Below are 25,083 nucleotides of genomic sequence, written 5' to 3' on the forward strand. Positions count from 1 at the left end.
GGAGTGGACCGGTGGCTGAGATGGACCTCTGGTCTGTTTAAGCGGAGGCAACTTCTTATGTTCTTATATCTGGATTTTCAAAAGGCGTTCGACAAGGTTCCGCATGAATGACTACTTTGAAAAATTGCGAGCCATGGAATTCAGGGTGAAATACACACGTGGATTAAAAACTGGCTGGCGGTTAGGAAACAGAGAGTGGGGGTAAATGGACAATACTCGGACTGGAAAAGTGTCACGAGTGGATTACCGCAGGGATTGGTACTTGGACCTTTGCTCTTCAATATATTTACAAATTATCTGGAAATTGGTACGATGAGTGAGGTGATTAAATTTGCAAGACATTACAAAGTTATTTAGAGTAGTGAAGATGCAGGAGGATTGTGAAGACCTGCAACGTGACATAAACAAGTTCGAAAAATGGGCAGCAACATAGCAAATGAGGTTTAACGTGGTTAAGTGTAAGGTGATGCATGTCAATAGAAGAATACAGGATGTCCGGTGCAGTACTTGGAGAGACCCCCCCTGGAAAGAGACTTGGGAGTACTGGTCAAAAAGTCAATGAAGCCATCTGCGCAATGTGCAGTGGCAGTGAAAAGGGTAAATAGAATGCTAGTAATGGTAAGGGGATCACAAATAGATTGGAGAAGGTTATCATGCCACTGTACTGGGCCATGGTGGGCCCCCACCTGGAATACTGTGTCCAGCATTGGTCACCGTACATGAAGAAGGACACAGTATTACTCAAAAGGGTCAATAGAAGAGCGACTAAAATGGTTAAGGAGCTGGAAGAGTTTCCGTATAGTGAGAGATTAGAGAAACTGGGTCTCTTCTCCCTTGAAAAGAGGAGAATGAGTTGGGACATGATCGAAATGTTCACGATAATGCAGGGAATAGACTTAGTAGATAAAGACAGGTTGTTCACCCTCTCCAAGGTAGAGAGAACGAGAAGGCACTCTCTAAAGTTAAAAGGGGATCGATTCCGTACAAACGTAAGGAAGTTCTTCTTCACCCCGAGAGTGGTAAGAAACTGGAACGCTCTTCTGGAGGGTGTTATAGGGGAAAACACTATCCAGGGATTCAAGACAAAGTTATACAAGTTCCTGCTGAACCAGAACATACGCAGGTAAGGCTAGTCTAAGTTAGGGCACTGGTCTTTGACCTAAGAGCCACCGCGTGAGCGGACTGCTTGGCACGACGGACCAGGTCTGACCCAGCAGCAGCAATTCTTATGTTCTTATGTAATGAAACACTGGAATTCATTGCTGGAGAATGTGGTGAAAGCAGTTAGCGTAGCAGGGATTAAAAAAGGTTTGGATATTTTCCTATAATCCATAAACAATTATTAAGATGGACTTGGGAAAATCCACTGCTCATTCCTAAAATAAGCAGCATAAAATCTATTTTACTTTTTGGGATTTTGCGACCTGGGTTGGCCATATTGGAAACATGGATAAAAGGCTTCAGGAACCTTTGAGCAGTCCCACATTGGCTTCTCTTATGTTCTTATGTAGCTGCCTTCTGGACCAACTCCATCCTGTTTATATCTTTTTGAGGTGCAATCGCCCCAATTATACCAGTCCTTTAAACGGAGGTTTATACTGAGGCATTATCACCTCCTTTGTTCCTACTGGCCATTCTTCTACTTATGCAGCCAAGCGTCCTTCTGGCTTTTTTTACTCCTTTTCTATCTATTTGGCTGCCTTCGGGAAGTTCTGGGTTCCAACCCTACACTGCTCCCTGTGACCCTGGGCAAGTCACTTAATCTTCCACTGTTCACTTGGTCATATAGGGAAAATGCTTGAAGTACCTATATGTAAACTGCTTTGTACAAATAGGCGATATTCAAGTCATAATCCCTTAAAATCATCAGATATGATCACCCCAAGTTCTGCTCCTCTTCTTGCACAGGTGCTCTACCACTCCCTAGGATTTGGGCAGCCCAAATGTACAACCCTGCTTTTCTAGCATTAAATATTAACAGTGAAATTCTGGATTTTTTTCCATGCTTCACAATCGTTGTCCTTATGTTATCCACACCATCCAATGTGACTTTGACTGAAATACCATTTACAGCAATTAATAATACATTTTGTTTAATCAGAGGATTAAGATATAAATATTTTGTAATGATTTTAACCTACATCAGATCATTTTCAATGCCCCCACCCCAATGCAAAGCTGGTATCATTGAACAGATAAGAGACTTCATTTGGAGGCAGACAATGAGAAGGCTGGAGAACAATCTGCTGCAGTTCCAAGCATAGAAGGAAGGGGTTATTGGAAGACTGTTAATGGTTCTGTCAGTTTATGTGGCTTTGAAGCAGTAGATCTCTGCCATCATCCAAAACTTGCACCCCAAGGCAACAACTTTAAGTCTGCCTATGGCTAAGCTGACCCTGTGCTCCATCCAACTTTGGAGAGAATAAGGGCAGCTCTATGCCATAGACTGCCCCTCTTGACCTCATTCCCTAGCTGAGTCAGGAAGGAGTAACCTACACCTATACTGTAAAAAAACAAAAAGGAAAGTGGATCCTTTCTCCCTCTACAGTTTTATTAATACCTGATTTTACTGAAAAATGTTGTTTCCATACAGAAAAGGTTCCTAGAATTACTTATTGGTGACTAGGAAAATTAATAGCTTCAGAAGATTCTGGGAACTTTCAAATATATCCAAAATTGGGGTTCAAACCTGTCAATATCTGATGTGCCTTGTACACGTCTTTCCTTTGATTTACAAATGCAAGTCAGTCAGTACATTACCTGTTTTCTTTTCTCAAAGAAAGTCTTAAGCAGATTTAGAAGATTGGCACTTGTTCAAGATTTGGTGCATGGTCTGAGTCAGATGATCTCACAGATGATGCCAGAAGCTGAGCTGTCACCGGAGATCCTGGGCGGAGTATGGAGAATATTCACAGTATATATCTGAGCTCTGAGCGCAGGGCTCTCTACCTACATTCCTTTGTCTATTGAAGCTCAAGACTCAATATACAACCAACCCAGCCATGAAGATCGCAGTAGCTTTTCTGCTGGTGGCTCTGAGCTTCTGCTACCAGGGTAAGTAACCTTGAAATTATTACAGGACTTTGAGCAGAAGCCTCCATATTCACTGTGAATACCTAGAAGGCTTTATGACCGACATCTCTCTCCTATGTTAGTGGGGTGCATGGGGAGACAGAGGTGCTGTTTATATTCTAAATGTGGTTGTTTAACTGTAGGAACATGGTACCCACTGACAAGTTTCCACTGGTTACAGTTACCAGGGCAGGGGGTGGTTTGCAAAGAAATTGTCACAGAGAATGAGTACAGGGTTATATTAGGCATATCAAACCTATTGGCATCTTTAACTTAATTAATGTATTTTCCTTAGACTACCAAATAAACCTAGCAGCAACATTAAATTCAAGCTCTTCTTTGACAGGCATTAGAGGTCACGTTGTTTCGGTAAGTTCTAAACTTTTGTTCTTCTCAACTCCTGCAAAAGTAAAATGTATTAAATTGATATTACTGTATCAGAACATTTTGCACTTTTGCAGCCACTGTGTCTACCTCTGTGTATATGTGTGTTGTGACAGGGATCTGGCTAGTCCTAATAAAGCCCAGGGAAAAGAGCAGGGAAGCATTAATAATGTGCCAGGGACTAAGGAGAAGAAATATCCTGAGTATAGGGAAAATCCTGAGCACAAGGTTAAGAGGGAGCCTGTCCCTTTAAAAGCTCACAGAGCTCAGGCTGGAACGGGAAGGACAGGGCTCTTTAAGGAATTAGCTAAAGCTGCTGTGAGGGGGCGTGGTTATGTGCCGAGTCTCCCTTTTTCTGAAGCTCCCTCGTCAGTGAGAGAGGAGGGACAGCTGGGACTGGAAGCTCAGGGGAAGCTGAGAAGGAACCCAGCTAAAGCAGCTAACTTTTGGCCAGCCTTCAGAAGTTCTCACCAGGATAGGGAAATGCAAAACCTTGAAACACTGTCTGAGGTTTGTGACATGGAGAATAATGCTATGTCTTCGGAGGAAGAACACCCTATGGAATGGGAATAGGTTTAGGAAAGCCTGAATGTCCTTTTTCCTTGGTGAAAGGGTTTTTTTGTTTCTTCCTTTTTGAGTTTTATGTTTTGTGAAGGATTTTGTATCCGTGTTTCAAGCTGGGCTGGAAGCTGCTGAATTTACTTTTGTGTTAGATGAGTGGTACAGTGGCCACACCTGGGGGAGCACAAGTCCCTCTGCTCCTAGTAAAAGGGAACTGCCACTCAAATCTACCAGAAGCCTAATTAGTGCCTAGAACCAGGTAGCCTAACTATTAGCAATGCAGGTACGGTTCTAGCACTGCTTGGGGAAATAACACCTAACCTGAACGGTATTTTATGTTCTTAATTTGTGAACTTGAATTGGCCAGCACTGAGGGTGCAGTGAAAAGAACTGGCCCATGAGAGAAAGAAAGCAGAACAAGAGAAAAATGGAATGTTTTGGGTTTTTACTTTGAATGCCAAATTGTGACCTTTTTTGTTTGAAACTTTCCTTGTGGATAAATAAAAGTAATATATTTGGACAAAACCCGGCCAGTGTGGTGTGCAGTTTATGGGAGGCACCAGGCCGCTGTGATCCACCACGGTTACGCTCGCGCCAAGACGGGGATTCTGGGAAGTTACTAGGCCTCGCCAGGATCCCGGTCCCACAGTGTGTCTGTCTCTGTATTTCTCTGTGTCTGTATTTGTTGACTGATCCCAATAAAGTGACTTTGCTGCTTTGTAAATTTCCCATGAGAAGTTCTCTAAAATCACTGCTCTTATCCTTCCATTCAGGCCAGTGAAAATAATGATCAGGTTTCGGTAAGTCTAAACTTGATTTCTTCTGAACTATTGCAAAAGTATTAAGTATTAAATTGATGTTACTGTATCAGAAAATATTGTTCTTTGTAGCCACTGTGTCTATCTCTGTGTTCATTTACATTACATTAGGGACTTCTATTCCGCCTATACCTTATTTATGTGAATTATGTGCATGTCTGTATCTGTCTGTTTGTGACAAGTTTCAAGTTTTTATTCATATTTAATAAATCGCTTATATTTTTTACTAAGGGATGGTTAACAAGACTAAGTATGTTATAATGCCTCTGAATCGTTCCATGGTGTGACCTCACCTGACTATTGCATTCATTGTGGACTCCTTATCTCAAGAAAGATATAGCAGTGCTAGAAAAGGTTCAATGAAGAGCAACCAAGATGATAAAGGGGATGGAACTCCTTTCATATGAGGAAAGACTAAAAATGTTAGGGCTCTCTAGCTTGGAAAAGAGACAGCTGAGGGGAGATAGGATTTAAGCCTTCAAAATCCTGAGTGGAGTAGAACGGGTTCAAGTGGATTGATTTTTCACTCCCATCAAATTATAAAGACACAAAGAAGTTACAGGGAAATACTTTCAAAACCAGTGATTGTGGTATGAGCGGATAGCGTAGCTTGTTTTAAGAAAGGTTTGGACAATTTCCTGGAGGAAAAGTCTATAGTCTGTTATTGAGAAAGACATGAGGGAAGCCACTGCTTGCCCTGGATCGATAACATGGAATAGTGCTACTACTTGGGTTTTGGCCACGTACTAGTGACCTGGATTGGCCACCATGAGGATGGGCTACTGATTTAGTTGGACCATTGGTCTGATCCAGTAGGCTATTATTATGTTCTTATCTTCTTATGTACCACTGTGTGTGTGTTCATATGTTTGTCTGCCTCTATTGATTGATGCCAATAAAGTGACTTTGCTGCTCTGGGACTTTCCTGTATGAACATAAGAAGTTGCCACCACTGGGTCAGACCATTGGTCCATCGCGCCCAGCGGTCCGCTCCCGCGGCGGCCCATCAGGTCCATGACCTGTAATGTGGTTCCTGACCATTTCTGTAACCTACCTCTTCTTTTATCTGTAACCCTCAATCCCCTTATCTTTTAGGAACTTATCTAAACCTTCCTTGAAACCCTGCAATGTGCTCTGGGCTATCACAACCTCCGGAAGCGCGTTCCATGTGTCCACCACCCTCTGGGTAAAAAAGAACCTCCTAGCATTTGTTCTAAACCTGTCCCCTCTCAATTTCTCTGAGTGACCCCTTGTGTTAGTGGTTCCCCACAGTCTGAAAAATCTGTCCCTGTCCACTTTCTCTATGCCCCTCAGGATTTTGAAGGTTTCTATCATGTCTCCTCTAAGTCTCCGCTTTTCCAGGGAGAAGAGCCCCAGCATCTTCAACCTGTCAGCATAAGAAAAGTTTTCCATACCTTTTATCATTTTAGTTGCTCTCCTCTGGACCCCCTCAAGTACTGCCATGTCCTTCTTGAGGTACAGCGACCAGTACTGGACACAGTACTCCAGATGTGGGCGCACCATTGCACGATACAGCGGCATGATGACTTCCTTCACCCTGGTCGTGATACCCTTTTTAATGATACCCAACATCCTGTTCGCTTTCTTTGAGGCCGTCGCGCACTGTGTTGATGCTTTCAATGTTGTGTCCACCATCACCCCTAGGTCTCTTTCAAGGTGAAGTTCTTATCTAAAATAACTGCTTTCATTCTTCCATTTAGAGTAACACCACAAGTGATGATCAAGTAGGTCCAAACTTTATTTCTTTTGAACTATTGCAGAAGTATATTAAATTGATGTTACTGTATCACAAAATCTACTTCTTTGTAGCCACTGTGTCTGTCTTCGTGTGAATTTACGTTACTGGGTTCATATCTGTGTCTGTGTCAGTGTATCTACTGTATTTGCCGGCGTATAAGACGACTGGGCATATAAGACGACCCCCCAACTTTTACAGTTAAAATATAGAGTTTGTTATATACTCGCCATATAAGACTACCCCTTCTTCCGCACACCTTCTGCACAACAAATAAAACTTAAAAGAACATCAGAATTTATTTCAACAATTTTAATTAATTCACTAAAGCTGAATAGAACAATAAACCCATGGGAGCTGCCATGCTATTTGTTTTCTAAACTGTTAACCAAACTGAAACTGTCAATGATAGAAGGAAGATAACACATAGAGGGAGAGAGCAAGTGCCGGGCAAGTCCCTAGCAAGTTTGCTGGCATGACAGTTTCCCTTTAAAAGCCTTCAAAAGCCTCCTGTTCGCCCCCGCAACTTCCTTAAGGGCTAGACTCCACACACGGCCGCATGTGCAAGAGACGTAGTAAAGAGAAAAGGGGTGGGGCCAGAGCGCCGCTGCTTCCCGCTGCGCAGGATGAAGGAGCTGGCACCCTTGTCACACTGATGTCCTGCCATGGCCCCGCTGATGTCCCGGCAGGTTTACTAGTACCGTAAGCACCGTAAGGAGGTAAGGAAGGAGATGTTAGGGCATGTAAAGTAGAGAGTTGCGCGGGGACAGAAATCCCACCCGTCCCCACCCATCCCCACGAGGAATCCCACCCGTCCCCGTGAGGAATCCCTCCATCCCCACCCGTCCCCGTGAGGAATCCCCTCCGTCCCCACCCGTCCCCGCAAGGAATCCCCTCCATCCCCGCCCGTCCCTATAAACTTCAGAAATAGTTATTTCATTTAATTATGCTACTGAATTAAAGGCTCTGGTAGAAACCCATTTACAAATAAGCAAAAAGACTTTATTAATTTGAAAATATTAATTGGGAAGAATACATACTTTGTAAACGGGTTTCTACCAGAGCCTCTAATGTTTATAAATTTTTATCAACGCAACTAATATACTACTTTATCCTGAAGCAAAAAAAAAAAAAAAAAAAGAAATAGAATTCTTTTCCTACCTTTGTTGCCTGGTTTCTGCTTTCCTCATGTTCTCATTCAATTCCTTCCATCCACTGTCTCTCTTCCTTCTGCATCTTCCATTTGCTCTGTTACTGTGCCTCTCCCTTTCTTCCCCCTTCCAAATTGGTCTGGCACCCATCTTCTTCTCTCCGCTCCCCCCATAGTCTAGCATCTGTCTTCTTCCCTGCCAGCGTCTTCTCCCTACTCTCTCTTCCTCATTTCATTTCAATGTCCTTCTCCCCCCCATCTTCCCCATGTCCTTTCAGCGTCCTTCTCCCTCTCTGTCTTCCCCATGGCCTTTCAGCGTCCTTCTCCACCCCTTTGTCTTCCCCATGTGCTTTCAGCATCCTTCTCCCCCCTCTGTCTTCCACAAGTGCTCTCAGAGTCCTTCCCCCCCCCGCCCTTCCCATGGCCTTTCAGCGTCCTTCTCCACCCCTTTGTATTCCCCCATGTGCTTTCAGCGTCCTTCTCCCTCCTCTGTCTTCAAGTGCTTTCAGAGTCCTTCCCCCCCCTCCTGTCTTCACCATGGCATTTCAGCGTCCTTCTCCCCCCCCTCTTTCTCTACCGCCCCGGGTGCAGCACAGCCAGCCAGGTCCCCTTACTTTTGTGGCACTTCCCCGACCGACCGACAACAGCCCGGGTCCGACAAACCTCCCTGCCCTTAACCGTGAATCTAAATTACCTTCTTACAGCTGCTGTAAAAAGGTAATTTAGATTCGCGGCTACAGGGCAGGGAGGATTGTCGGACCCGGGCTGTTATCGGTCGGTCGGGGAAGTGCCACAAAAGTAAGGGGACCTGGCCGGCTGTGCTGCAACCGGGGCGGGGCGAACCGCCCCCTCCCTTGGTAGCCACTCGAACCGCGAGGCTACTTTCCTTCTCCTTACCTGCCCTGCCTGCAGCACAGAGCCGAACGGAAGTCTTCCCGATGTCAGCGCTGACGTCGGAGGGAGGGAGGGCTTTGTTTAAGCTTTGTTTAAGCCCTCCCTCCCCTCCGACGTCAGCGCTGACATCGGGAAGACTTCCGTTCGGCTCTGTGCTGCAAGCAGAGAAGGTAGGGAGAAGAAGAGCCGCGCGACTGAGTACATCCAGCCCCGAAGGAGCCCCGCGACCCTCGGAGGCGTCCCCATGGGATCCCCGCGACCCTAGGGGGCGTCCCCACGGGATCCCCGCGACCCTAGGGGCGTCCCCACGGGATCCCCGTAACCGAAGGGGGAACCCGCGGGATGCCCGCGGGTCCCGCGGGTTTCCCGTCGTCCCCGTTCCCATGCAGCTCTCTAATGTAAAGTAAGGGCATGTAAACAGTACCCGGTGTATAAGACGACCCCCGACTTTGGGGAGGATTTTAAGGTACTGAAAAGTCGTCTTATACGCCGGCAAATACGGTACATCTATTGCTTGATGCCTGTAAAGTGACTTTGCTGCTCTATGACTTTCCCATGAGAAGTTCTTGTCTAAAATCACTGCTCTCATTCTATATCTCAACATCTATTTTTAGTACCCTCATTAAAGATTATCAGTACTCTTCATACGACAACATTCTCAGTGACCGCCCCCACGATTTGGAACTCCTTGCCTTTACATATAAGAGTGGAAACAAATTTAGAGAAATTTAAAGAGTTCATTGAAATGTTTCATTTTTAAAGACTATTCTGTACATAACATTAGCATTCACATTCCCGTCACCTGCAACTGAAAGCTAATCACCATCAATCAATAATCACACAACTCAATTTTATTGGAAGAAATATTTGGCCGCAGCTTTATTATCTATCTGAATATTATCTCCACTTACAATACAATCCGTGTCCAAAAACCAACAAACCCCCAATGCATATTTCACACACCCCCAGGGAGCTATTCAGTGTTGAAACTAGCTCCAGTAAAGTCTTTAAACTTATAACATTCCCTCAAACATGAACCATGGTGATGCAAGGCCATGCTTCCCAACGCAGCGGTATCGCATACAAGTGTTACATTTATTTATTTATTAACTGCTCATCTCCCAGATCAAACTGGGCCAAACCCCATTTTTTGCCCCACCCAAAGCTGCGACCACCTCCCCCAACCCTATAAGCTCCACCAAACCTACACAAGTCAACATAAAACCTGTACCCACATACCTCCTCTCCACAACACTTACACAAAACATAACACCAGCACAAATGGGAGGGAAGGGGGGATAATCTTTTCCTGAAGAAAGCACTGTACTGTTCCCCTTTCCTCACAGAATTCACTCCAGCCTGCCATAACATCCAACAATCACGTGACTGCTCCACCCCATCAGCTTAAAAACCTCCCTAATCATTTTTCTTTCTTACAAGCCCTGCTTATTAACCCTTTCTTAACTCCTCTTATAAACTTGTCAATCCATATTCTATAGACCCTTGACAAAACTTCATATATTCTCCTCACCCTCTGCCCCCCATTTTACCCACACCATCATTTAATAAATATTACCAGCAGGTGACATCAGCTCAGCTAATGTTATATTACACCAGATAAATCTGGTGTTCTTCTTTAATCTTACTTTTTCTTTTTTAACTTCTTTCTTCTTTTCGTACCTGTCAATAGGTATTCAGCAGTATTGAATTTTTCCCTTTGTTCCCATTATATTTTCCGTTAATGTCTTCTAGCCTAAACTTTATTGGGGTTCCTCCTCTTTCCTTCTTGTTATTTGTCATTTTCTCTTTGTATTTAGTTTTTATATGTCTTTGTTTAAATTTTGTATTCCCCTTTTTTTTACTATTGTATTTCACCTAGAATTCAAGTTAGGCGAGTAATCAAATTTTAAATAAACTTGAAACTTGAACTTGATCAAATGGCTCACCTTTATCCACATCTTCATTCACACCTTCAAAGAAATTCAGTAGATTGGTGAGGCAAGATTTCCCTTGACTAAATCCATGTTGGCTTTCTCTCATTAATCCATACTTACAAGATTCTGTCATTTTGTTCTTTATAATAGTCTCAACCATTTTGCCCAGCACTGACGTCAGCCTCACTGGTCTATAATTTCCCAGAACAACCTTGGAACCCTTTTAAAAATCAGCGTCACGTTGGCCACCCTCTAGTTTTCTGGTAGTATGCTGCATTTTAATTAAAATTTCCGAATTATTAACAATAGCTCTACAAATTCATTTTTCATTTTTTCATCACTCTGGGATGTATACCATCTGGTCCAGTTGATTTGCTATTGTTCAGTTTGTCAAACAGGCCCATTACATTATCCAGAATTACAGAAATTTGTTTAATTTCTCTGATTCATCAGAACTGAATACAATATCTTGCACCAGTAATGCCTTAAGACAAAAGAACAAAATCCAAAAGGTGGCACAAAGGAGATGAAGCAGCAAAACAACAAAAAGATTGTGGAACAGATCAGACATACCAGTGCCCAAATGACTTAAAAACAAACTACAAAGGATATATATAGTCACAAGTGACCCACAAGATAAAAACCAAATAACACAGGCCGAGTTCTAGCAAAGTAAAATGCCTTCCTCAGGGGTCTTATAGGGCCCTTGGCTGCCTTAAATATAAAAACGTGATAGTCACAAAAAATCCATGCAGTTTAAGAGGCTACAAATGAGCAGCACAGCACAGAAGCCTCCAGTGTAAGCTCATATCTTGATACCAGCCTACTGATATGAAGTTATTTGGCCACATAATAAACTACAAAGTGGTACATCTGATTTTCTGTCCCACAATCTTTTGGTTCTTTTCATTATGTTTATTTTTATTTTTCATTTGATGTGTCTCTTAACGCAAAAGATCAAAGTTTTTTACAAAACAAATCACGATGAAGAGAATGGCAATATTAATAGGAAAGAGGAAACAATCAAACAAGAGATATTCTTACAATGAAATAAAAAATATAAAAACAATATACTATTCAAATGGTTAATTTAATAATAGATTTACTGATGCCATGAATTTCATTTAGAGTTACCCTGAAAAAAATAAATCTTCCTAAGTTATTTAAATTTGGAAAAGGATTTCTCAGATCTTTTTTTTTTTTTTTTGTAAATCTTTATTCATTTTCAAACATACACAAAGTGCATATAAAAAATACAACAATTGGTACAATAAAACAGAACTTATAACTACCAAATAATACTAGAAATATCTTCCCCCCACTCACCCATCCAATCCAGATGAGTATAAAACTCTATAAAACAAAGGAAGGCTTATAATATTAATTGGTGGTTAATGGAAGTCGCTCGAAGGAAGGAAAGGTGAGTAGTGGAGTCCCTCAGGGATCAGTGCTGGGGCCAATCCTGTTCAATATGTTTGTGAGTGACATTGCTGAAGGGTTAGAAGGAAAAGTGTGCCTTTTTGCAGATAATACCAAGATTTGTAACAGAGTAGACACCATAGTGTCCGAAGTTCTAAAGGTGAAAAAACAGTGTGACAAGGCAGTGGCTGCTGCCAGAAGGATGCTGGGCTGTATAAAGAGAGGCGTAGTCAGTAGAAGGAAGAAGGTGTTGATGCCCCTGTACAGGTCATTGGTAAGGCCCCACTTGGAGTATTGTGTTCAGTTTTGGAGACCGTATCTGGCGAAGGACGTAAGAAGACTTGAGGCGGTCCAGAGGAGGGCGACGAAAATGATAGGAGGCTTGCGCCAGAAGACGTATGAGGAGAGACTGGAAGCCCTGAATATGTGTACCCTAGAGGAAAGGAGAGACAGGGGAGATATGATTCAGACATTCAAATACTTGAAAGGTATTAACGTAGAACAAAATCTTTTTCAGAGAAAGGAAAATGGTAAAACCAGAGGACATAATTTGATGTTGAGGGGTGGTAGATTCAAAGGCAATGTTAGGAAATTCTACTTTACGGAGAGGGTGGTGGATGCCTGGAAAGCGCTCCCGAGAGAGGTGGTGGAGAGTAAAACTGTGACTGAGTTCAAAGAAGCGTAGGATGAACACAAAGGATCTAGAATCAGAAAATAAGATTAAATATTGAACTAAGGCCAGTACTTGGCAGACTTGCATGGTCTGTGTCTGTATATGGCCGTTTGATGGAGGATGGGCTGGGGAGAGCTTCAATTTCTGGGAGGGTGTAGATGGGCTGGAGTGGGTTTTAACGGAGATTTCCGCAGTTGGAACCCAAGCACAGTATCGGGTAAAGCTTTGGATTCTTGCCCAGAAATAGCTAAGAAGAAAAAATGTAAAAATTTAAATAGAATCAGGTTGGGCAGACTGGATGGACCATTCGGGTCTTTATCTGCTGTCATCTACTATGTTACTATGTTACTATGTTACTATGTAACATAGCTGAGCTTGCCTCAGACTCTGCAGGGCAGTTCCACATCATTGACTGGGAGATGACTGAAGAGCTGGCTGGTAACTTACTTCCAGAATTCTTTTCCCCAGAGCCGATGGTGGTGGAAGATAATAGCACTGTGGTTGAGAGCTGGCCAGAGGAAATGGAGATAGCTGAGTTAACTGTGAGTCTGTGAAAAGGTGTTTTTTTTCTGCCTGGTTTGCTGAGCTCTAAGAAATGTGACAGTTTTCTCCTCTCTATGAAATGTGAGCAGCTGAGCCAAACACTAGGCTGTAGTTTTAGCCTGGTAAAACTTAAGGCTCCCTGGTTTCAGGACTCTGTGCAAGAGCCCAGCTTGGAACTGATTAGCATAGCAACTGTGTAAGGTAATTAGCCTGCATGTCACTTAGGAACAGAGATTAAGAATCTGAGAGTAATCCTGCTCCATTTCCTTTGGGAAGCTCCAGCCCAGCTGGAGAGTGATTGCACTGCTAAAAAACCCACTACTATGAATGTTCCTCCTATGGCTCTGCATGGGAAAGCTGTTTCTATTAACGGTTGCACTGCTTAGCTTTATTGAAAGCTAATGGACTGTATTTTGCACTGGCATCAGGAGATATGCCCGATTGAAGGACTCTGGTACAGGGGACTGTATATGGTTTGTCAAGCAAGCCCAAAGCTTATTAGTGAGATTCAGTGAATGAAGTGAAAACGTTTGCCTTTTTGTTTGTATTATTTTCATGCTACCAGGGAAACCTGGGTTGCATGATGATCCTGTGGCTGGTGGCCGAATAAAGCTTGTGTTTTGAACCAAGGTCATTCTGACAACCATGTTTTTTTTAAATCTTTGGAAGTAAGCTTGGTTAGGCATTTGCCAGTGGCAGCCAACTTGAAAGGATACCCTAATTCTAAAGGGACCACGCCAGAAGTGAACAACGTGCCGCTACCCGTCAGCTCAGGGTATCCTTATAGAGCCCGGATGTGACAGAGTAGAAAAGGTTCAAAGAAGAACGACCAAGATTATAAAGGGGATGGAACTCCTCTCGTATGAGGAAAGACTAAAACGGTTAGGGCTCTTCAGCTTGGAAAAGAGATGGCTGAGGGGAGATAGGAGTGAAGTCTATAAAATCCTGATTGGAGCAGAACGGGTACAAGTGGATCGATTTTTCACTCCATCAAAAATTACAAAGACTAGGGGATATTCAATGAAGTTACAGGGAAATACTTTTAAAACCAATAAGAGGAAAAAAATTTTCACTCAGATAATAGTTAAGTTCATCTTTTATGAACCGCCTAGAACTATTTGGTTAAGTGGTCTAGAAATTGATTTATGTTTATGTTTAAACACAGCTTCAAATAACTGGGCTTTCAGCCTGGATTTGAATACCGTCAGAGATGGAGCCTGATGTAATGAGGCAGGCAGGTTGTTCCAGGCATGCAGCACAGCAAGGTAGAAGGGAAGGATATTGGAGTTGGCAGTAAGGGAGAAGGGTACCAACAGGAGGGACTTGTCTGACGAATGGAGTTCCTGGGGAGAGTATGGGGAGTAATAAGAGAGGAGAGATACTGAGGAACTGCAGAGTGAGTACACTTGATGTCAGTAAAGAGAGCTTGAATTGTATGCAGAGATGGACAGAGAGCCAGTGAAGCAACCTAAGGAGAAGAGTAATGTGGGTATAATGACCCCAACAGAATATGAGGTATGCAGCAGCATTTTCAACAGATTGAATGGGAGAGAAATGGTTTAGCAGAAGAACCGCAGGAAGTGCATTGCAGTAATCCAGATGAGAGGTGACGAGGGTCTTGGCAGCGTACTCTGAAAGAAAAGGAAGGATTTTTAGCAATATTATAGAGAAAGAAATGACAAGTTTTAGCAATCTGTTGGATATGCCAGGAGAAGGAGAGCGACAAGTCAAAGATCACCTCTGAGGTTGAAAGCTGAAGAGACTGGAGTATAAGAGTGTTATCTACTAATATAGAGAATGGGGGAAGAGGTGAGGTGGATTTAGGAGGAAAGAAAAGGAGTTCAGTAATGACTATATTTAATTTTAGATGGTGACAGGATTGAGAGGGGACATGATAGAAACATTCAAGATACTGAAGGGAATAGACTTAGTAGATAAAGACAGGTTGTTCATCCTCTCCAAGGAAGGGAGAATGAGAGGGCACTCTCTAAAGTTGAAAGGGGATAGATTCTGTATGAACGTAAGGAAGTTCTTCTTCACCCAGAGAGTGGTAGAAAACTGGAACGTTCTTCTGGAGTCTGTCATAGTGTAAAACACCCTCCAGGGATTCAAGACAAAGTTGGACAAGTTTCTGCTCAACTGGAAAGTATGTAGGTGAGGCTTGGCTAATTTAGAGCACTGATCTTTGACCTAGGGGCCGCCACGTAAGTGGACTCCTGGGCACGATGGACCACTGGTTTGACCCAGCAGCGGAAATTCTTATGAGCCAGGAGCCAGAACCAGACCGGGTTGAGAGCACCCTGTGGCTATGACAACAATCTCCAAAGTTGACCCCAAAGGAGGCATAGTCATTTCCAGAAGCAGAGAAGAGTGAAGGAGGAGGTGACTGTGAAAAATGTAAAGAGAGCACATGGTGTTAGAGGAATGAAACTTGTGCAATTGCCCTTGACCCCCATGGCCAGAAAGAGCCACAAGACCACTGGAAGCTGAAGGCAGCTCAACCTGGTAATGATCTTTGGGGTCCCAGCTATGTCTAACACCACTCTGGCAACAAATACAATAAAACCTGACACATTCTAATCACAAAAAATATATATAGTTGGGTTTTTTTACCTTTTGTTCTATGTTCATTTTATTTTTCAAATCAAGTTGGTCCCAGTCTCTGATTTCTGCTTCCCTCTTTCGTCTCTTAGCTCACTCACCAGGATCTCCTGTCCATTTGACATTTCTTTTCTTCCCATGTTCACCCTCCATCTCCCTTCTCTGTGTTCCTATAGTTCCTTGTCTAGTATCTCTGGTCTAGTATCATCCATCCTCACTCCTTTATCTCTAGCTTCTCTGTCCAGCATCAACGCTTTTGTCCCTATGCCCTCCTATGTACAGCATCTCCCTGAGTCCCTGCTCTCCCCAAAAATCTAGTATCTTCTCTCTGTGTCCCCATGTTCAAAATGGTCTCTTTCTTTCCATGTTCCCACACCCATCATGACAAGTATTATCCCTCTGTGGTCATACTCCATCCCCATACAGCATACATAGAGCTTTGATTCACTGCCTTGTGTCTATCATGTCACCTGTGTTTCCTCTGAGTCCATCTTCTCCCCTCTCTGCATCGTCCACACCACCCATCCAACTTCTGATTCTCTCTCTCTTCTCTTCCTTCAGCATCCGGCTCTTTCTGCCACTGTGGGTCAATCAGTTGTCTTCCTCTTTCTTCAACCCCTTGGTCTGGCATCTTTCTCCCTTCCCTGCAGTGACATGTGGTCAGGGCCTTCAGGAGATTTACCCCACACCCATATGGCAAATGGTGCTCAGCCAATCAAATTCAGACCAGGGGGTTCAGAGAATCCCCAGCCCAAGAGCCCTGCTTTTTTCCCTTTTGGTTTCCTTTTTGTTTGATGCAGTTTGACTGGTTGAGCAGGCTGCCCACTGAATCCCCTGAAAGCCCTCTCCGCATGCCACTGCTTCCCTGTAAATCCTCCTATGGAACAGCACTTCTCTCCCTTCCCTCCAGTCCTGACCCTTTATACAGGCCTCCCCCATGCATTTCTATAATTTCTATCTCTTCTCTCCAGCCATTCCTTGCAGATCTTGCCTCCAGTCACCCTGTAGGTCTAGCACCTCTCCTTGCTCCCAGTCCCCCCGCCACCAATTCAGCACCCCTCTCTCTTATCCCTAGCCCTCCTGCCCACAGATGGAGTACCTCCATTCCTTGACCCAACCTTTCCCGCAGGGTCAGCACCTCTCCCCCTTCAATTTCCATTTCTTACTTTCTATCAATTTTGAAAAGATCTTAAAACCCACTTATCTATATATATAAAATCGGAGGTATGTATGTGTGTATGTATGTATGTGTATGTGCCGCGATCACGCAAAAACGGCTTGACCGATTTGAACGAAACTTGGAATGCAGATCCCTCACTACCTGGGTTGATATGTTCTGGGGGTCTCGCGGCCCACCTGCACACGTATTATATTTAAATACCCGTGCAACGCCAGGCCTTCAGCTAGTTTAAACAATATAATGTACATTATTGATTTTCATATTATCATGTAGTTATAATATACTTTTAATCTTTTTATCTATACTATTTTAGTTTATTTTGTGGTTTTTTATTCTTTAGTTTTATGCTTGTATTAGTTACTTAGAATTATATTATGTATGATGTTATTATTATATTGTATGCTGAGAACCTATTGTGTAAACTGCTTTGAACTGCTGGGTAGGTGATATATAAAAATAAATTATGATTAATTATTATTCCCTTCAGCACCCATCTCCCCACAGGTCCAGCATTGTATTGGTTGGCCTGACACCCATAATTCACTGAAATACCATGGAGGGGTGAGGGAGGAAAAAGGACTGAGAGATATGTAATCCTTGGTAGCTGGTGTGCACTGCCTCTGGGTGGGCTTTAGGTGAAACTGGGTGGGCCTGGGACCTTCCGTGGCTATGCTCCCGGTACATGTGTCTGTTCTTGTCTGCATTCACTATCTGTTAGCGTGTGTGTGTGTGTGCACAGACGTGTTCATAGGTGTCTGCACACCTCCATTGATTGATGCCTTTGCTGACAGAACAGTGACTTTACTGCTCTTCTCTAAAATCTCTGCTCTCGTTCTTCCCTTTAAATAAAGGATATAGGGGTAAGTCCAGACTTTTGTTCTTCTCAACTGTTGTAAATTTCAAAACTGCTTCTTTTTTGGAGTTACTGTATCAGCAAAACTTTCTCTTTGTAGCAACTGTGTCTAGCTCTGTATACATATGTGTTCGTGTGTGTGCATGTATGTTCATGTGTGTCTGTGCGTGTGCATGTATGAGTGTTGCTGTGTGGCTATCTGTGAGCATCTTTGTGCCTCTCTTGGTTGATCCCTTTGAAGTGACTTTGCTGCTTTTCTCTAGGATCTCGCTCTCCTTCTTCCCTTGAACCTGGTTTGTTTCTTTTTTCTTGCAGAAACCTTACTGGATAAACAAACGCCGTTAAAGAAATCCCTTGGGACTTAATTGCTGGTAAATCCAACTTCCTCTTGTTAGGTATATTAGCAATTTGAGCATAGGTAAAAGACAGCAATTACCAATCATTTAGCCACCTCCTTCTCTCTGGTCTATGACATAATCTTTATTAAAATGATCCCACGTGTTGGCAGAAGGTGGCAGTGTTGCTTCCATGAACCCCAACATTATGCAGCTTTGCAGGAGACCTGAGCTTCATAGCCATGGCATATGCATCAACCTGCTGGCTCTGGGAGCTGCCCTGAAGGAAGTGTTTTCTCTGCGTCTGTGGGCACTGCAGAGGGATTGGGGAAAGGAGGTGGAGCAGTGGCTTTCAACCCAGTCCTCAGGGACATCCAGGCCAGTCGGTGCACCCACAATGAATATGCATGAGAGATATTTGCATGTAATGGAGAAAGGGTGTGCTAAATATATGAGGGATCTTCAAAAGGTTTCCGCACTTTTACTTGTTTGAACACTATTTATTAAATATCTCAAAAGGAAATTATATCACTCTTCCACAAAATCAATCTGTTTTATGATACATTTTTCCCAGCATCCTACTAACTTCTTAAAGCCATCAGAAAAGAATATAAAAAATATGGAAATATGAAAGTGCAGGAACCTTTTGAAGAACCCTCGTATCTCTTGCAATTTCATTACGGATTTCCTGAAAACTCAACTGGCAGGTGGTCCCTGAGGACTTGGTCCAAATCCACTCAGGTAGGGCACAAACCTGGATCTTCTAGCAGCCTCCTTCCCCAGAACTAATCACCCCTAGTTTTTCAATGTTAGTAAAGAGCTGGAAAGAAATCGGTCTTTATTAGAGATCTACCGTATGAACACCAGGAACATGAAAAAACAGGAAGTAACATTACATTAGTGATTTCTATTCCGCCAGTACCTTGCGGTTCAAGGCGGATTACAAAAGAAGTTTATGGGTTTTTTAAAATTCTTTATTCATTTTCAAACTTACAATAAGTGTGATAGTAAATCCAAACAAAATTAACATTAAATATCTAACTTATTAATCATCAATGATACAAAGGAAATGCTTTTATCTCCCACCCTTCCCACCCTTCCTATCATATAATCAATACCTTATACAATATGCACCAATAAAATTACCCCCACCCCTCCCCCACCACTATTGAACTTATAAATTTAAGGGAAAAAAATAAAAATAATGTCCTCTAATCAATACAATATTTTGTTAATGGCTCCCACACATCTTGAAATTTCCTAAAATATCCTCTCTGTTTTGCAATAAATCGTCCCATTTTATAATTATGACACAAGGAATTCCACCAGAAATTATAATTTAATCTACTCCAATTCTTCCAATTATACGTAATTTGTTGAATGGCAACCCCAGTCATTATAAGTAATAATTTGTTATTATTTGTAGAAATCTGACTTTTTGCTCTCATCTCCATACCAAACAATACAGTATCATATGATAATGCCACTGGGTTATCTAATAAACAATTAATTGGGTCCCAAATTGATTTCCAAAAATTCATAATCAAAAGAAGTTATCTGGCCATTTCCAGAGGAATTGAAGAGTAGAGTGAGTTGCTTCAGAGAATTGGGATGAGTCTTAAGGAGTTAGTTTGTCTTCAAGGATGTCTTGAGTAGGATGGTTTTTATTTCTTTTCTAAACGATTTGTAGTCTGGAGTCGTTATCAGTAAATTGGAGAATTGGAAGTCTAGTTTTGCTGCTTGAGTGGCTAGAAGGCCATCGTACAGTTTTTTTCATTTTACATCTCTGTAATCCAAATAAAAATTCTGCATTCAGACCTAAACAACACCTAATCAATGTGTTTTTGAAGCAACTCCCACTTCAATACTGATTACGATAATCCCTTCAGAAAGATTTTGTGTTTTTCTCTCAGATTGCCTCTGCTCAGTATTTCCTTGTCTTTTTCTCTCTTCTAGAAGGTCCTGGCCTCGCTATCAGCCAAAGGAATGTGCCAAATGGCCACCGTAGAATCCTCTCTGTACTCTTCTCTTCCATACAAGGGATCTTCTTCCATATCATCTAGCACTTGAAGCCTATTATTCTGTAGAGATGTCTCATGATTCTGCTGTCCCTTGTTTCGCTTCCTCAATAAAGTAAAAGCATTCACATTCCTGGTTCTACTTCCTTCATCTCTTGAGACATGAGTTATCACAAGTACAATTACAATATTGCACAAGTTCTGTGTGGATTACAGAGACAACCAGAATAAAACATGAATTTGTGCAGACTGGTGAACCCGTTTCCCCCTTTAACCCTGGTTTCTAGGGTAATAGAGAAAGGGTGAGGTTCTTGTCTCAAATATGTAGCCACCCCCTGAGTCAGTGGAAGGGGCAGTGGGGTCATGTATCCTGCTTAGGAGATCCCAGAGTTTGAAATCACCCTCCCTCTCCAGGTGGCAAAACATGTCACACACCAGACTGGGCTTCCCAAATACTTATGTTTATTGCTTCATTGGGGAAGCAGCTGTAGATGAAAAGTTATAGTAGACACTGTTTAGTCAAGCAGGTAAATAAAGTCGTCCTCTCAAGATGGATGGCCTAGACTGAAACATCTTGAAAGAATATTGGTAGAAGGAGGTATTAGAGGATCCACTGAGAATCTCCCCAATTGGGAGATTATACACTTCCATAAATAAATATGTCTCAACAGAGAGCTTGTTATCAAGGCTGAAATAACTGAGGTACAATTTACAGATATCACTTAAATATAAATGATTTCAATTGACCCGATCAATTCGATCCACCCTTTCACTCCGATATAACAGTGTCCCATTGGTTTTCTTCTTTCCACCCTATTATATCTATCTTTTCATTTAGTGCAATATATTCTAACTGTCCCATCTTGTTTCTTAGGCTTCTGACATAAGAACTTGACAATAGCCATACAGGGTCAGACCAATGGTCAATCTAGCCCAGTATACAATCCAGGTCACAAATGCTTGGCAGAAACCCAAATAGTAGCAATAGTAATTCTCTAGCTACTGTATTCTCCATCTCAACTCCTGTTGACCACTCTGAAATACTAATTGGATGTGAAGATGTTTCATTGCATGGGCCAAGCTTTTCCAATGTATGTTTACTCTTGCGTTACAAAATGGAAAACAGATTTCAACACACTTTGCTTAACGCCTACCGCAGAGAAGTCCAGTACTCTCAGCTCCTCCCATCACACTTGGTCACCTCTCCATTCTTATTGCAATGTCATATTTTGTGGTCATAGAACATAAGAACTGCCGCTGCTGGGTCAGACCAGTGGTCCATCGTGGCCGGCAGTCCGCTCAAAGGCCAGCGCCCTAACTCTTCTGACACTCTCTGTTCTCACATACTGTGCTTGTATTCAATAACGACCTTATTGCCTGTGTGTGTTCTATATCTTGATGAGGTTGCCTTCATCTTATGCCTTACTGCTGGGCAATTTCTGTCTCTGTAATAATATACATTTCTTGTATCTATTTACAATTTGTTCAGCAGTTGGCAATTTTGCAATTTTTTTTAGTTCAATCATTTTTATTTGTTGTTAGTTATCAAACAGGTTATACAAAAAAAGAACAATAGGGATAGTTAATGTACAACCAGAATAGTTTTATAAGAATAAATGTATGGATATGTTAACAAAATAATGTATGAATTCAGTAAAATAATGCATATGACAAGGTTACATTAATAGGGCATGACAGCTACTTCCAATAACGCATCCCATGTTTTTCCAAAGGAATGTAAGGATCTTTTCTTAATAACTGCAGCTCTTTCATCTTTTGCAGTAATGTTAAAAGCAGCCACTGAGGTATCCTTCCATTAAATTCAATCCTTTGTTTTCCTCAGCAGATAGAGCGTTCTTTAGTCCATTGCTACCAAGTAATAGCGATTTTTGCCCCTGTAGAAGACTCTGGTGAGACCTCATTTAGAATATTGTGTTCAATTCTGGAGGCTCCAAAAAGACATAAAAAGGATGGAGTTGGTCCAGAGGAAGGCAACTAAAATGGTGTGTGGAGAGGGGAGATATGATAGAGATATTTAAATACCTACGTAATGTAAATGCGCAAGAGTCGAGTCTCTTTCATTGATAATGCATAGAGGAAGTTAAGGGGTGATAGGCTCCGGAGTAATCTAAAGAATTACTTTTTTTAGATGCGTAGAACAGTCTCCCAGAAGAGGTGGCAGAGACAGAGGCTATGTCTGAATTCAAGAGGGCCTGGGATAGGCACGTGGGATCTCTCAGGGAAGGAAAGAGATAATAGTTACTCCGGATGGGCAGACTAGACGGGCCATTTGACCTTTATCTGCCATCATGTTTTTTAGGGGACATACAATGAACTTACAGGGAAATACTTTCTTTCTTTTTTTTTAATTCTTTATTCATTTTCAAAATTACAATAAATGTATATATATATTCAATCACTTTAACAATAAATATAAGAACGGATAGCATAGGTGGTTTTAAAAAAGGTTTGGACAAGTTCATGGAGGAAAAGTCTCTTATTGAGAAAGGCATGGGGGAAGCCACTGCTTGCCCTGGATATCAGTAGCATGGAATATTCCTACTGCTTGGGTTTTGGCTAAGTCCTAGTGACCTGGATTGGCCACCGTGAGAATGGGCAACAGGAGGTGATGGACCATTGGTCTGACCCAGTAAAGGTATTCTTATGTTCTTATGATCTGGCCATGTAGTAGATGTGTGTCTTGTCTACTCTATAGAACCACAAAAAGAGCATGCCAAGCCTTTGAATAGGTGACCTTAGTGTCCACTTGCTGATGTTCCTGGAGGAACAGCCACCAAGGTGACCCCCTTGCTACAGTAAGATAAAAGAGTGAAGGGCATTAAGAGGACTTTATACATAGAATGGAGCATCCCAGAAAGGGCACATTACCAGTTCCCCAAATGTGGATATGGTTTCGTCTATATGGGTATCAGTATACAAACTGCAGGTAGACATAGACAAAGTGGCTTCTTTCCCAAAAGCTCCTGCAGTGCATCACAGCCTCCAGTCAAGGGCAAATAGAAGGAAGGTGTCTCCTGTAACAAGCAGGCAAGCACAGGCTTCGGTGCCAATTCCAGAGAACAACAGGAGTCTGTCACATGTTCTCCATCGGCTTCACATCCTGCATAAGTGCAGAGTGTGGGACAACCTGGCAGGAGTGCATATTACACCCCTTCCCCTCTATGTGTAGGTAAGTGTGCAGATTTCAGCATCCCGAGACAATCGAGAGCTCACACAGACTATTGTGTGTAAAGGTCAGCAAGTGAGATGACCCAGTGTAGACGGCATTTGCACAGGCCTGGGTGACAAACATGGCCATGACTTTTGCACACATCCCTGCTGGAATAATAAACTGTAGTGCACAGAGATGCCGTGTTTTGCATGTTGAGCAGACGATCTAGAAAAGGCATGCTCCTGTTAAGATGACCAGGTGAGGGGGGTTTCATCTGTCACAGAAGTCAGCCCACCTGCTGAAGAATCCACATATCTAGAGAGTGTGCCCCACCCTGCCCCTCCGACAGTGCCAAGCTCCTGACACACCTGGTATGTGGGAGTGCCCTACAAACCAACAGAAGTTAAAATGAACACCAGAATAATAATGATAATAATAACTTTATTCTTCTATACCGCCACAATCTTGCGACTTCTAGGCGGTTTACAATCAAGAGTGCTGGACATTCAGCGAAATACAACAAGTAGATATTCAGAGGAAATACAGAGATCAGAGACTTCAGGAGGCAATAGTATAGAAATACAATTTGCTGAGCGAAAATGTAATAAGTACATTTTAGTAGGTAATGTCCGACAGGACCTGTTGGGGATAAATAACAACGTAAAGTTATGATAAGATGAAGATAATAGATTATATTTATAACAGTGCTGTAAGTTCAGGTGGAATAGGGAGGGGGGAGGGAGAGCGGGTCAATTGTTTAGGTATTTCTGGAACAGGTATGTTTTTAGGCGTTTCCTGAATTCCCCGTATGTAGTGGGCGAAAGCAGTTGGTCTAGGTCTTTGCCCCATGGGACTGCTTGGTGAGAGAGAAGGTGTTCGTGGTGTTTTTTCATTTTGCAGCCTCTAACTGGAGGGGAAATGAGTTTTGGGTGTGTGTTTCTCTTGAGTTTGTTATTAGAAAATGCGAAAAGGTCCGTTATGTACTTTGAAGCAGAGGCAGAATGGGGAAAGGGTTCCACAGGTACCTATATCAGAGCAATTCAGTGACCAAATTCAAGGCTGCAGATGTTATAACAATCTGGGATTTCTGATGGGTCCATGATGGGTACCAGCACTGACAGCGATGGACGGATTCAGTCCGTACAAATCCCACAGTGGTCTAAATGTGATTTTGCAAGCCAAGAGTGACTGCTTGCAACTCCTAACTCCTCTCACCCTGGGTTCTACATCCCTAACATTTCTCTTCTGTGCAGGGACTTTCTATGAAATGTCAATGTATAGCACTGCATAAGCCTGTCACTGCTACAGAAGTGATAAATAGTAGTATCAGTAGGAGTTGTTACAAAATCCCCAGCCTGGAACAGGGTAACTTATCATGTAAGCTCTTCTGAGCAGGGACCCTCTATGAAATGTCAATGCACAGTGCTGCATAAACCTGTGACTGCTACAGAAGTGATAAATAGTAGTATCAGCCTGGAACAGGGTAACATCATGTAAGCTCTTCAGAGCAGAGACCTTCTATGAAATGTCAATGCACAGCGCTGCATAAGCCTGTCACTTCTACAGAAGTGAAAAATAGTAGTATCAGTAGGAGTTGTTACAAAATCTCCAGCCTGGAACAGGGTAACTCATCATGTAAGCTCTTCCGAGAAGGGACCCTCTATGAAATGTCAATGTACAGCGCTGCATAAGCCTTTCACTGCTACAGAAGTGATAAATA

At 42.5% G+C, this 25,083-nt stretch overlaps 1 long non-coding RNA gene across 1 annotated transcript; it reads left to right on the forward strand.

Annotated features, from left to right (window-relative positions):
- Positions 1–2,823: 2,823 nt before the first annotated feature.
- Positions 2,824–20,319, forward strand: LOC117355697. The gene is made up of 6 exons (XR_004538436.1): positions 2,824–3,054; positions 3,419–3,441; positions 4,791–4,817; positions 6,557–6,580; positions 18,154–18,209; positions 20,130–20,319. It is a non-coding gene; the product is annotated as an uncharacterized LOC117355697 (long non-coding RNA).
- The last annotated feature ends 4,764 nt before the right edge of the window (positions 20,320–25,083 follow it).

This window comes from Geotrypetes seraphini, chromosome 2 (assembly GCF_902459505.1).
Source record: "Geotrypetes seraphini chromosome 2, aGeoSer1.1, whole genome shotgun sequence".
Lineage (NCBI taxonomy): Eukaryota > Metazoa > Chordata > Amphibia > Gymnophiona > Dermophiidae > Geotrypetes > Geotrypetes seraphini.